Raw genomic sequence first — 11,616 nt, forward strand, 5'->3', positions numbered from 1 at the left:
TCAGGTTGGCCAGAATCACTGCGGATATCAGAAAATAATAAAATTTTATTAATTCTACATAGATAATTAAAAACACATATACATGATTAAAAATCCCTTTTTGTGGTTGATATGTAAATAGGATGAGGATTATTTGGATCTATTGCCATATATCATCATATCATGACTCTCAGAGTAATAACAGCAGGTCTGTAATTGATTTGTATGTGGCTAGCTAGCAAACAAATTGGTCTTGCAGTATATTACTGCAGATCTGTCAGGTTGGCCAGAATCACTGCGGATATCAGAAAATAATAAAATGTTATTAATTCTACATAGATAATTAAAAACACATATACATGATTAAAAATCCCTTTTTGTGGCTGATATGTAAATAGGATGAGGATTATTTGGATCTATTGCCATATATCATCATATCATGACTCTCAGAGTAATAACAGCAGGTCTGTAATTGATTTGTATGTGGCTAGCTAGCAAACAAATTGGTCTTGCAGTATATTACTGCAGATCTGTCAGGTTGGCCAGAATCACTGCGGATATCAGAAAATAATAAAATTTTATTAATTCTACATAGATAATTAAAAACACATATACATTATTAAAAATCCCTTTTTGTGGCTGATATGTAAATAGGATGAGGATTATTTGAATCTATTGCCATATATCATCATATCATGACTCTCAGAGTAATAACAGCAGGTCTGTAATTGATTTGCATGTGGCTAGCTAGCAAACAAATTGGTCTTGCAGTATATTACTGCAGATCTGTCAGGTTGGCCAGAATCACTGCGGATATCAGAAAATAATAACATTTTATTAATTCTACATAGATAATTAAAAACACATATACATTATTAAAAATCCCTTTTTGTGGCTGATATGTAAATAGGATGAGGATTATTTGGATCTCTTGCCATATATCATCATATCATGACTCTCAGAGTAATAACAGCAGGTCTGTAATTGATTTGTATGTGGCTAGCTAGCAAACAAATGTTGGCAAAAATCACAGTTTGAGATCATATCATAACTCACAGAGTAATAACAGCAGGTCTGTAAATGTTTTGTATGTTATTAACTCGCAGATAGATACTTGCAAAATTCACCATTCAAACCACAATCACTGTCTAACATATATACTGGTATTGCTGCTCTGAATAGATAATTTACAGGGCAACTCTTCTGATCAAATCTTTTTTGATCAACTGATAAACATTTACAGTATTTACAATCTTTATCAGAACTCTTATAGAGACAATAAAAAGTGGATATATACACACACACACACACACACACACACACACACACACACACACACACACACACACACACACACACACATTACAGTATGTGGGTGTGTATGTGTGTATATTATCTCTAGGGGTAGTTGCTCTGGGCTATTTCATACACAAGAGCCCCACAAACAGGGGTGGTTGAGCCTTTCAGGTACAGACACATCTCAAATAAACACTGATACCTTATGAATATTTCTCTATTAAACAGAAAGTAATCAGCAGCTTTGTGCTTTTTCAGTAACAGACCCTCTTTAATCACAGAAGATTCCCAGAGATAAAAAAATAAAGCAACTTACTGTATTTGAGACACACACCACTCGGTTAAACACTTTGAATTAAAGCCCAGGCCCATCTGACATCACATGATCAGTGACCAATTAGAGAATTTGTAGCAGACAAAAAAACTACAGTGCCCATGAAGCTTTGCTGCAAACTCATCCTGGAGTTCAAGAGTTTACAATGATTGATGTCTTACAACTGGGAGTGAGACAAATTGTAACAAAAACTAAATGTATCTATTCTGCTTATTGTAATGTCAGTGTGTGTGTCTGAGGTCCAGGGATATGTCATTTAATTGTGTGTGTGTGTGTGTGTGTGTATGTGTGTGTGTCATCTTAAATCAATCTATTCTTAACAAATAAAAATATTTTACATGTACTAATTCTCTAATTTCTTTTAATTCACTATGAATTGACTGAATTATTTTAGTATTTTTCTCTCCGCTCTTAATTATTGCTTAATTATATATTTTTTCATGTTTGTGGTTCTGAATCCACACATTAGGAAGTATAGACAGTTGCTTTCTTTCTTTCTTGCTTTCTTGCTCTCTTGCACTCTTGCACTCTTGCACTCTTGCACTCTTGCACTCTTGCACTCTTGCACTCTTGTGGAGAGGGAGTGGCTCAGTGAGTAAAAGACACTGAGTGGCACTGAGAGTTTGAAGCCTGGGGCCTGGTTCAATTCCTGGTGTCAGATCCTTGTGACATTGGGCAAGTCACTTTATCTCCCTGTGCCTCAGGCACCAAAAACATAGATTGTAAGCTCCATGGGGCAGGGACCTATATTATATTATTATAAATTATATTATTATATTATTGAGCATTTCCCATTTTAAATGCAAAATTACTAACTAATATGTTTTTCTCCTTGTGCTATGAAATGCCTTATTTGAATCCAAAACTCATTGTATGAGGATAGACGCCATTGATTTTTCTTTCATTATTGCACATATGAATGTACAGCTGCAGCAGCAGCGGCCTTTATTCGAACACTTCACGCTGTGTATACTTCAGAATACCCATGTAGTGGCACGTGATCTCTTCCAACCTTCCCGCCTTATCACCCACTATCACTGCTTACTGAATAGCAGTAGGCATTAAGTGCTTGATAAGTGGCTTATGAACGCTTACTGCATAGGCGTGTGTGTGTGTCTGTGTCTATCTGAGGTACTGAGATACAGTAGGTCATTTAATTGTGTGTGTGTGCATGTACAAACTAAAAAAAAGTAACAGTGTTATTATAGCAATTACCAGTGTTACAAATATAGAAGTGCAAATAGCTAAAATGTAAGGAATCTACCGTTTTTTTAAAAAAAGGGGGGGACTATTCCATTGTGCATTTCACTTAATGTGACTTATTACCTTGCAATTAGATTTCTAGATATCTCTTGTATTTTCTAGGGTTACTCTTTGGGAGTATGTGTGAGAGCAAGAGACGGGTTGAGTGAAAGAAATAGAGTGGGAGTCAGGGTGAAAAAATGGAGAGAAGGGAAAGTGAGAGAGAAGGGAATGTGAGATAGAAGGGAAAATGAGAGAGAAGGGAGAGGGAGAGAGAAGGGAGAGGGAGAGAGAGCAGAGGTAAAGAGTGGTGTTTAAAGAGGGGGCAGTTTTAGTCGGGGAAGTAAGGCAAGGGTCATATCGAGAGAGATAAAGGGGGAGTGAGTGATAAAGGGAGAGAGAAAGGGGGAGAGAATGAGCTCTTAAAACAGGACTGCTTTAATGTTTTTAAAGCCTAAGAAATCAGATCAACATACACTGAAAATGAAGGATTTTTTAAAACCGATCGAATTGGCAGAACCAGACTGAAACAGCTTCGTACAAAGCCTTTTTAGATACAGATTGGACATGCGAGAAGGGCTTGCAGCATAGCAAACCATGCCAATTCGCATCTAGAGTGCTCTTTCGAAGTGATTTGTCTCACTTCAGAGTTTCTAGACTAGGCCGCAAAATCCTTTACGGTGTACAGGAAAAAAGAGACATAAAATACCAAGTCTATTTCAAAACAATGAATGCAACTTAAAGACTCAACATATCTGGCTGATGAATGCAAGGGTTAAACCTGGGAATACTATATTTTCAGTGTGACATGACCCTATTAAGATGCATTTCTCAAGGTTTACAAGTTACTGTATGGTTATTTTGCTGTTTAAAGTTTTTCTACCTTTTTTTGTTTAATTTCTTGAAATTACCTATGTACTGGTAGGAAGATAAATGTTTGAACAGGGGTTCTCAACTCCAGTACTCAAGCCTGTCCAACAGGTCAGGTTTTCAGGATATCCCACCTTAAGCACATGTGGTTCCATCAGGGGCTCAGTTTTCAACCAAGCCTCTGATTGAGCCAAGATATATGACACATATTACTAATGCAGGAATAAGTCATCAGAAATAGGCCCCTTGTTCAAAACAATATAACCATTTTCTCCTGGGATGTTGGAAGCATTAATATGCCTGATGACGCCATATGCTGGGCACAATGACCGAGATAGCAGCTGAGAGAAAGAGCAGAGAATGTAATAGTGTTTAAAATTGTTTCCCAATAGCTCAGATATAGCGATCAGTGAAAGAACAGTGTCCCATCAGCAGTGGCTGGACTGGATGTCTTGCTCACAAGTGCTATGTAATGTGGAAAAATGTTGCACACCAAAAATCAAAATAAATCTGAGATACTAATACCAGTGGGAGTCCGAGTGAAAAAATGGAGAGAAGGGAGAGTGAGAGACAAGGGAGCGAGAAGGGAGTGGGAGAGGGAGAAGAGGTAGAGAGAGGTGATTAAAGATTGATTAGTTTGAGTCAGGGGAAGTGAGGCAAGGGTTATATAGAAGGAGAGAAAGGGGGAGTGAGTGATAAAGGGAGAGAGAAAAGTTGAGAGATAAAGGGGGAGAGAATGAGCACTAAAAACAGGACTGCTATAACGTCTTGAAAGCCTAAGAAATCAGATCAACATACATAGACCTGAAAATGGAGGATTTTTTAAACCGATCGAATTGGCAGAACCAGACTGAAACAGCTTCTTATCAGCCGTCTACCACTGAGATGTATATTCTTTCAGTGGTAGAGAATGTATCATACCCTCCATTAGCAGTGTCTGATTACAATGGCTGCAGTGAAAGAAGTTAGGGTTAGGGTATCCTGAAAACCTGGCCTGTTTGCGGCTCTCGAGGACTCTAGCTGTGCAGGCCTGGCTTACAGCATAGCAAAGTAGGCCAATTCACATAAAGAGAGCTATTTAGAAGTGGTTTGTCTCACTTCAGAGTTACTAGAATAGGCCACAAAATCCTTTGCGGTGTACAGGAAAAAAGAGGCATAACATACCAAGGCTGCCATCTCTTAATATTACAAGGTTACTAGATGCTCTGCAGAATTTTATAAATGCAGTAATTAATTGAAGCCAACTAAAGTGTCACTAATTTTAAATATCTGGGCATCTGGTTTCACTCCCATTTAAAATTTGAGTTGCATATTTATAATCTGACATCCAAAATCATTGCCAAACTGGGTGTACTTAATAGGAACAAATCCTCCCTAGGCCAAGGTGCATGATGGGTTAACTTTTGTATCTTACAGACATGCTTAAATGTAGTTAGTACTGCATTGCTGTGAACAGGATACATAGTGGAAAGTTACCTTAATTAAGAGAAACTCTCCAGAGTTGTATGGGAGTCTCCTGGGCCCTCCCCTAGGTCATGCTTATAGTGCCAGCAACGCGACTGGCGAAGCGACGTGTGACGTCACCCGCGAAAGTTATAATTTAACTTTCGGGGATGTCTCTGGCGACATGGGCATTGATTGGTTCAGAAGCTGTCACATGTGTCGACAGCCTCTGAAAAATCTGATTTCCCCGGCTCCAAATTTTGAGTCGCCAGCGTTGCTCCCATCGCGTCGCACTTACTATAAGCGCTGCCTAACTGGGATGTACTGTACCGACACACTTTATTCGAGCAAATACCCAGTATGTACCTGGCAGATACCTGGAATGCGCCGCTCCTCACCTCTGACAAGCCCCGTTGCGTTTGCCTTCCCAGCCTGGGTTCATGCCTGGCTGACGGGCGGCTGATCTGTGAAATGATAATGATTAGGATTTAATAGGCTGCAATGCTTCGCGTGTCTACCAGATGGCATAAATTCATGAATTGTAATGCAGTATATATATATATACTGTGCAGTATTGCAGCCAGCGGGAATAAAATGCTTCAATCCCTGCCTGGAAAATACCTCAATGCACTCGGGCAGAAAACAGTCACAAACCTCAATACACCCGGGTATACCCGAATTCGTGGGACTAGCCGAGCTCGAATAAAGTGTGTCGCCAGTGTATGTAGGCCATACGAAACGAACAATGTGCAAAAAGTTTTTAGAACATCGGCGCACTAATGTCAAGGGATTTGTAGTCCTTTCAGTAGCTATCAGGAAGGTGATAAACCGAATCAAGCAATATTCTGATAAGGGGATATCAAGGGCTCAAGAGCACTATAGTCAGAGATGTACAGCGGTTCCTATGTAAATCTGAAGAGTCATTTAAAATGCATGCCCATTAAGTAATAGGTATTGCAAGCATACAAAAACTGTTGAATACAGGGACACCGATACAATCTAATAAAATTAAAATTAGAATTTGAGATTATATTATGCTTAATGAACCATTTATTGAACAAAACAGCCAGCAAATATATCTATATATATATATATATATCTTCATAAGATCCCCTAATATTCTCTAAGTAGGTGGAGCATTATGAACTTTTCCCACTTTTGTTATGTGAAGGGGTGATTAGATTTTCTAGGCCCAAAGCCTGGAACAGGTTGAAATTATTTTAACTTTAGTTCCTATATGGATTTCACTAGCACTATAAGTGCTATAATGAAAACACTTGGGTGAAAAAAAGAAAAATACTTTTAACCATTAAGTTTTTTTCTCATTATGGCTTTTAAAAAATATATTCATACCCATAATTACTTGCACTTTTATGTTTATTATTATTCCTGTATGTTTAATAAATGGGCATCAAAGTGTCAAGGACCAAATAATACCTCTCTTAAAATGTTATTGTTGAGTTTTCCCTAGCTGAGGATGTTTGAGCTCATTCATATGTATTTTTATTCATGTCAATTTTATGCCATTATTTATTTTATTATATTTATTTAAAATATCTTTTACCCCAGGAGCTGACAGTCTACCCATTTCACATGCTGGGAGGAGGTAAACTTAGGTCATATAGTGTTATACCACTGAATTTATTTGCACCAATCACCATCTATAGACATTGCACTCCCAGTGTATAAATTGGGGGCTGTTCCCCATCTGGGGTATCTCAGATGAAGTCACCTAGTGGCGAAATGCATTACGAGTTAGTGTTGGAGCATTTGCCACCAGCTAGCATGAGCTAGAACCCGTTGCCTTAGCTGCAGCACTCCTAGGCTGTGCAGAGGCATCCTGTATGATCACAGAGCTTTGTCAGCTGTTTGGAGACCAGCTACTGCGGGCCCAGGGAATCCCTTTCCTGATACAGGAAGTAGTCATATGTTTTTAAACGTATTGCGAGGGAGTGGGGGCTTCTATATATGTCTTGGGGCTTTTTTTATATGAATTGGAGGGGTTTTATGTGCATTGGGGAGGTGGGTGGTTGTGTGAATTTGGGGGTTGCAGATTTTTTTGTATGTATTTGGGGGTGGGAATTTTTTTGCATTGGGGTGGTTTTTTTTTGGCATATATTTTGTGGGTGGAATTATGTGAGGGAGAGGGAATTGAGTCAGAGTGTTGTAATTGATGGAAGGGTGAGAGGAGAGAGGGGGAGAGAGAGTGAGGAAAAGAGGGAGTAGGGGTAAGAAATACATGTGAGGGGGGGTAGGTTTAGAGGGAGAGTTGGGTAATTGATGGCGGGGGAGAGTGAGAGGTGAGACAGAGGGAAGAAAAATACATGGGAAAAGGGAGGGAAATAGAGAGGGCCTACAAAGTGTAAAATGGGGGGGTTTGCGAGGTGTGAAATAGGCCTTGCAACACTACCATTTGAGTAAAAGTTGTGCCCTAAAAAAAATGTCATGGTAGGTGTGCTATGGGGTAGGAAGGGGGGCCTGATCCTTGCATTTGTCCTGGGCCCCAAGATTTCTGCTGGCGGCCCTACTGACAAGGGATTCCTCAAATTGGGCCCAGCAGAAGCTACTTCCCAAGCAAGCAATTGCCTTTTTATATTATTTGTTCTGCTTTTTACTATTACCAGTATATATATGTAAACATCGCCAAAAGAAGGGTCGTGCGGTCACTGCTGTATTTCATCTCCTGTCTGCACCGCTGATAAGAGGCATAGAGGAATTTGTGAGGGCGGACCCTCGCTCTCGCAGAGGGGAGGGGTTTGATGTCTGTCTGTGTGTGTGTGTGTGTGAGAGGGAGAGAGAGAGTGTGTGTGTAAGAGGGAGAGTGTGTGTGTGTGTGTGTGTGTGTGTGTGTCACCCACCCTGTTTCCCTCTGTCTCACTTTCTGTCGCCCTCTGTCTCACTTTCTGTCACCCTCTGTCTCACTTTCTGTCACCCTCTGTTTCCCCCTGTCACCCTCTGTCTCACCCTGTCACCCTCTGTCTCACCCTGTCACCCTGTGTCACACCATGTCACCCATTTTCTCCCTGTCAACCTCTGTATCTCTCGGTATCACCCTGTCATTCTCTGTCTCACCCTGTCACCCTCTGCCTCACCCTGTCACCCTCTGCCTCACCCTGTCACCCTCTGCCTCACCCTATCTCACACACTCTCTGTGTCTCACACACTCTCTGTGTCTCACACACTCTCTGTGTCACACACACACGCACACTCTCTCTGTGTCACACACACACTCTTAACAAGGACTAATTGTAGTATAATGTAATACAATAAATAAACATGTCAAAAACGAATGTTGTTCTTACTAGGAATTTATTCAATTTTTTTTAAAGCGGGCCTGGGGCGGGGCTAGGTGATGAGTAGATTTTTTTGTTCAGCGAGTAGATTTTTGGGTGATTTGTCAACCACAATATATATATATATATATATATATATGTAGAGGTATCAGTACCGTGTTAGCCGAGCTTCAATAATCAAAAAAATAAATAGATGATACCGTTCTGTGGCTAACGAAATGCTTTTATTTGTGCGAGCTTTCGAGATACACTGATCTCTTCTTCCGGCGATGTTACAATGAATGAAGCAAAAGGTAAACTTAAAAACAGTGTCTCTTGGAATGTTATCTGTGCTGTTCCTTCCCCTGGTGTGGATGTGTTTTATGGCTATATATATATGTAAGGGGGCCACTCCCGGCTTCCCTGATGTTCCTTTGCCCCTTGCCTTACCCCTGTGGCAGTGGGGGAAGGGGATGGCGACTTTTCCCAGTTGGCGCCGCTATCTGTGCCGGCGCCGTCGGGGGCCCTGATGCTCAAGCATGCGCAGATAGCCACAGCGGCCATGTTGTGTTTGGTGCGAGGTTCGCGCAATACGCAGAGGTTGGCAAGGGTAGTGGTGGCCATTACAAGTGTACAGGAGATCTGGTAGGTTGCGCAGGTGCAGTTATGTGTAGCGGTGGCCACTACAGCTTTGCACAGGTGCAGTAGAGACCGCGCACACAGTCCCCATAGGAAAGAGGTTCTGAGTGGACTACATCCCCCAGCAGCCTCTGGTGAATGCCCTATGTTCCCTGTCACCTGCAACCAACCAGCCACTGAGACTTGCAGATTCTCTGCAGCAGGGAATTTGATACATTGTTTTGTGCAGTCAGGAAGCAGACTGGGAAGCACATGAGTGAGTGAGACTTAGGGGACAAAGGGGGAAAGAAGGTGGGCAGAGAGCTGCGAGATTCTGCCCTAGGCCAGAAATCCCCAGGCTAGAGTTGAGGCCCTGACTTCCCACTAGTGAGGGTGGGTGGTCACAGGGACAGGCCCTAGTACAGGAACCTGTCACTTTAGAGAGAGAGAGAAGTGAAGGAAGCAGAGACTGTCGCAGCACCATTACAGAGGTTTAGGATCAGACCTCTTCAAGCACAGCAGCAACCAACCGGGTGGGATCGCCCTGGAAGGTAACCCTGACGTATCTTCACCGTCGGATCCTTTGCGAAGTCTGTTTGCAGGTCCTAGCGCTGGAGCGCTCGGCAGGTAACATCCATAAGTGCACCAACTATAAATCAGTACATAGTGGCTGTGCAGTCACACACACACATACCTTATTTTGGGGGTGGGGTTGTGGTGTGGGGAGTTGGACATGGTGTGGGTACACGGTGAGGGGTTGCATCCTGCGAGACACGTGAGTTACTGTGTCTCCTAGAAGAGAGACACTTAATGTATGACATGCATAGTTATGTTACTGTTAGAAAAGTCACTGTTCTTTTATATGCTGTGTGCGTGATATTATATTATTGTCCTGTGAGGAACAACTCCCGCTCTGCTTGGAGCCATCACAGGTGGAGGCGCTGCACCATATAGTATTGTTCAGGAGGATACACCCCAGGCTCTCATTGGCGGAGGCTCAGGCCTCCTGTGAGCCTCACAGGTAAAGCACCACACTGGGTAATACATATAGCTCCCCTCACATGCACCCTATCTGCGATTGGGTGGGGGAATATGGGTTACATATATATATTATATATATATAGTACCGACACACTTTATTCGAGTGTGGCCGGTACCGCAAGCCGGGAGATTTCCCGGCTTGCTAGTGGCCGCCCCTCGGCGTGCCGCGCGTCATAGACGCGCGGTCACGCGTCTTCGGGAGCGTGCGCCCCCTGCACGCGCGTCCAGGGGCTCCCCGAGGGAGCCCTGGTGTCCCGCGATCGCGGGACAGCGGCAGGGGGTTCCGGGGGACCCGGCGGACCCGGCAGCGGTAGGGAGAGCGCCCCGATCGGAGGGCGCTCTTCCGCTGCTTCGGCGCGCGCCCGTCACTCTCGGGCGCGCGCCAGGCTACTGCTGCGGCCAAGAACGGGCAAATGCTCGAATAAACTTGGCCGCAGCAGTATATATATATATATATATATATATATATATATATATATATATATACTTATTATTAGGCTATAACTGCAGCACTGATTATTGTGCTACCTAGTTCTTGTTGGTTCTTAATAGATTGCTATGAGGGATATTGTTATATGCACTTATGATATAATACACCTCATTTAGCAATCAGGACGCCACACTCCATATATTTTAGCACCCTCCCCATCAGTTACATATGTTGCTGGTACCATGGTTTTTTACCTCACTACTTCTTATTGGGACTCACACTGGTACTGTCATTTAGCGCATGAATATTTATTTTGTTCTAACAAAATTAACACAGTATAGGAAAATATGCATTTGTCAGAGGGAAAGGCCAATAATCTGGAGTCAGGTCACCCTAATGTATATTAAAAATAAACACAGGCCTGTCTGATACTCCCTGATATTATAAAGTAAAGAGGCCACTCTATAATAAATATTTACACAGGCCTTTTTAAGTCTGTCCCTAATAATCTGTAATCAGGAGGTCATTATAAGTGTTAAACAGTAGTGGTACTGTGATATTAAAGTGACAATCCCATACAAGTTTAATTCAGCCCAAATCCACACAATAATGTTAATAAATGCATTATAAATATCACATGACCATATGTATACTGGCTTAGTTCATGGCTGTGTTATTACATCATTACATGTGTAATTAAATCCGTGACATTCTCAGGCTCCCCCCTTCTGTGACAATCATACAGCCGGGCCGTTACATTGCAAGACACTAATCCCGCCCCTAGTGACATCACGTGATCAGTAACCAGTCAGAGAAGCTAGCAGGCAAAGAACTACATTTCCCACAATGCACCTCGTGGAGTGTGGCTAGCAGCTACACCTTCTCTCACTAGTTTGTCTCCTGCGAGCTTCCGTACACAGCGTCTTGTTAGAGTGGGGCGTGGACATGTGTAAACTTCAATGGTGGGAAAATGAGACAGTTTTAGCTGCTAGCTGAGCAGTGGTACAGCGCTCTGTAGAAGGCGCTCTCAGTCGGGTGAGTGATTTTTCAATGTGTGTGTTTATTTTATTTCATTTCTCATTTTACTTTCA

Source organism: Ascaphus truei, unplaced genomic scaffold (genome assembly GCF_040206685.1).
Source record: "Ascaphus truei isolate aAscTru1 unplaced genomic scaffold, aAscTru1.hap1 HAP1_SCAFFOLD_925, whole genome shotgun sequence".
NCBI lineage: Eukaryota > Metazoa > Chordata > Amphibia > Anura > Ascaphidae > Ascaphus > Ascaphus truei.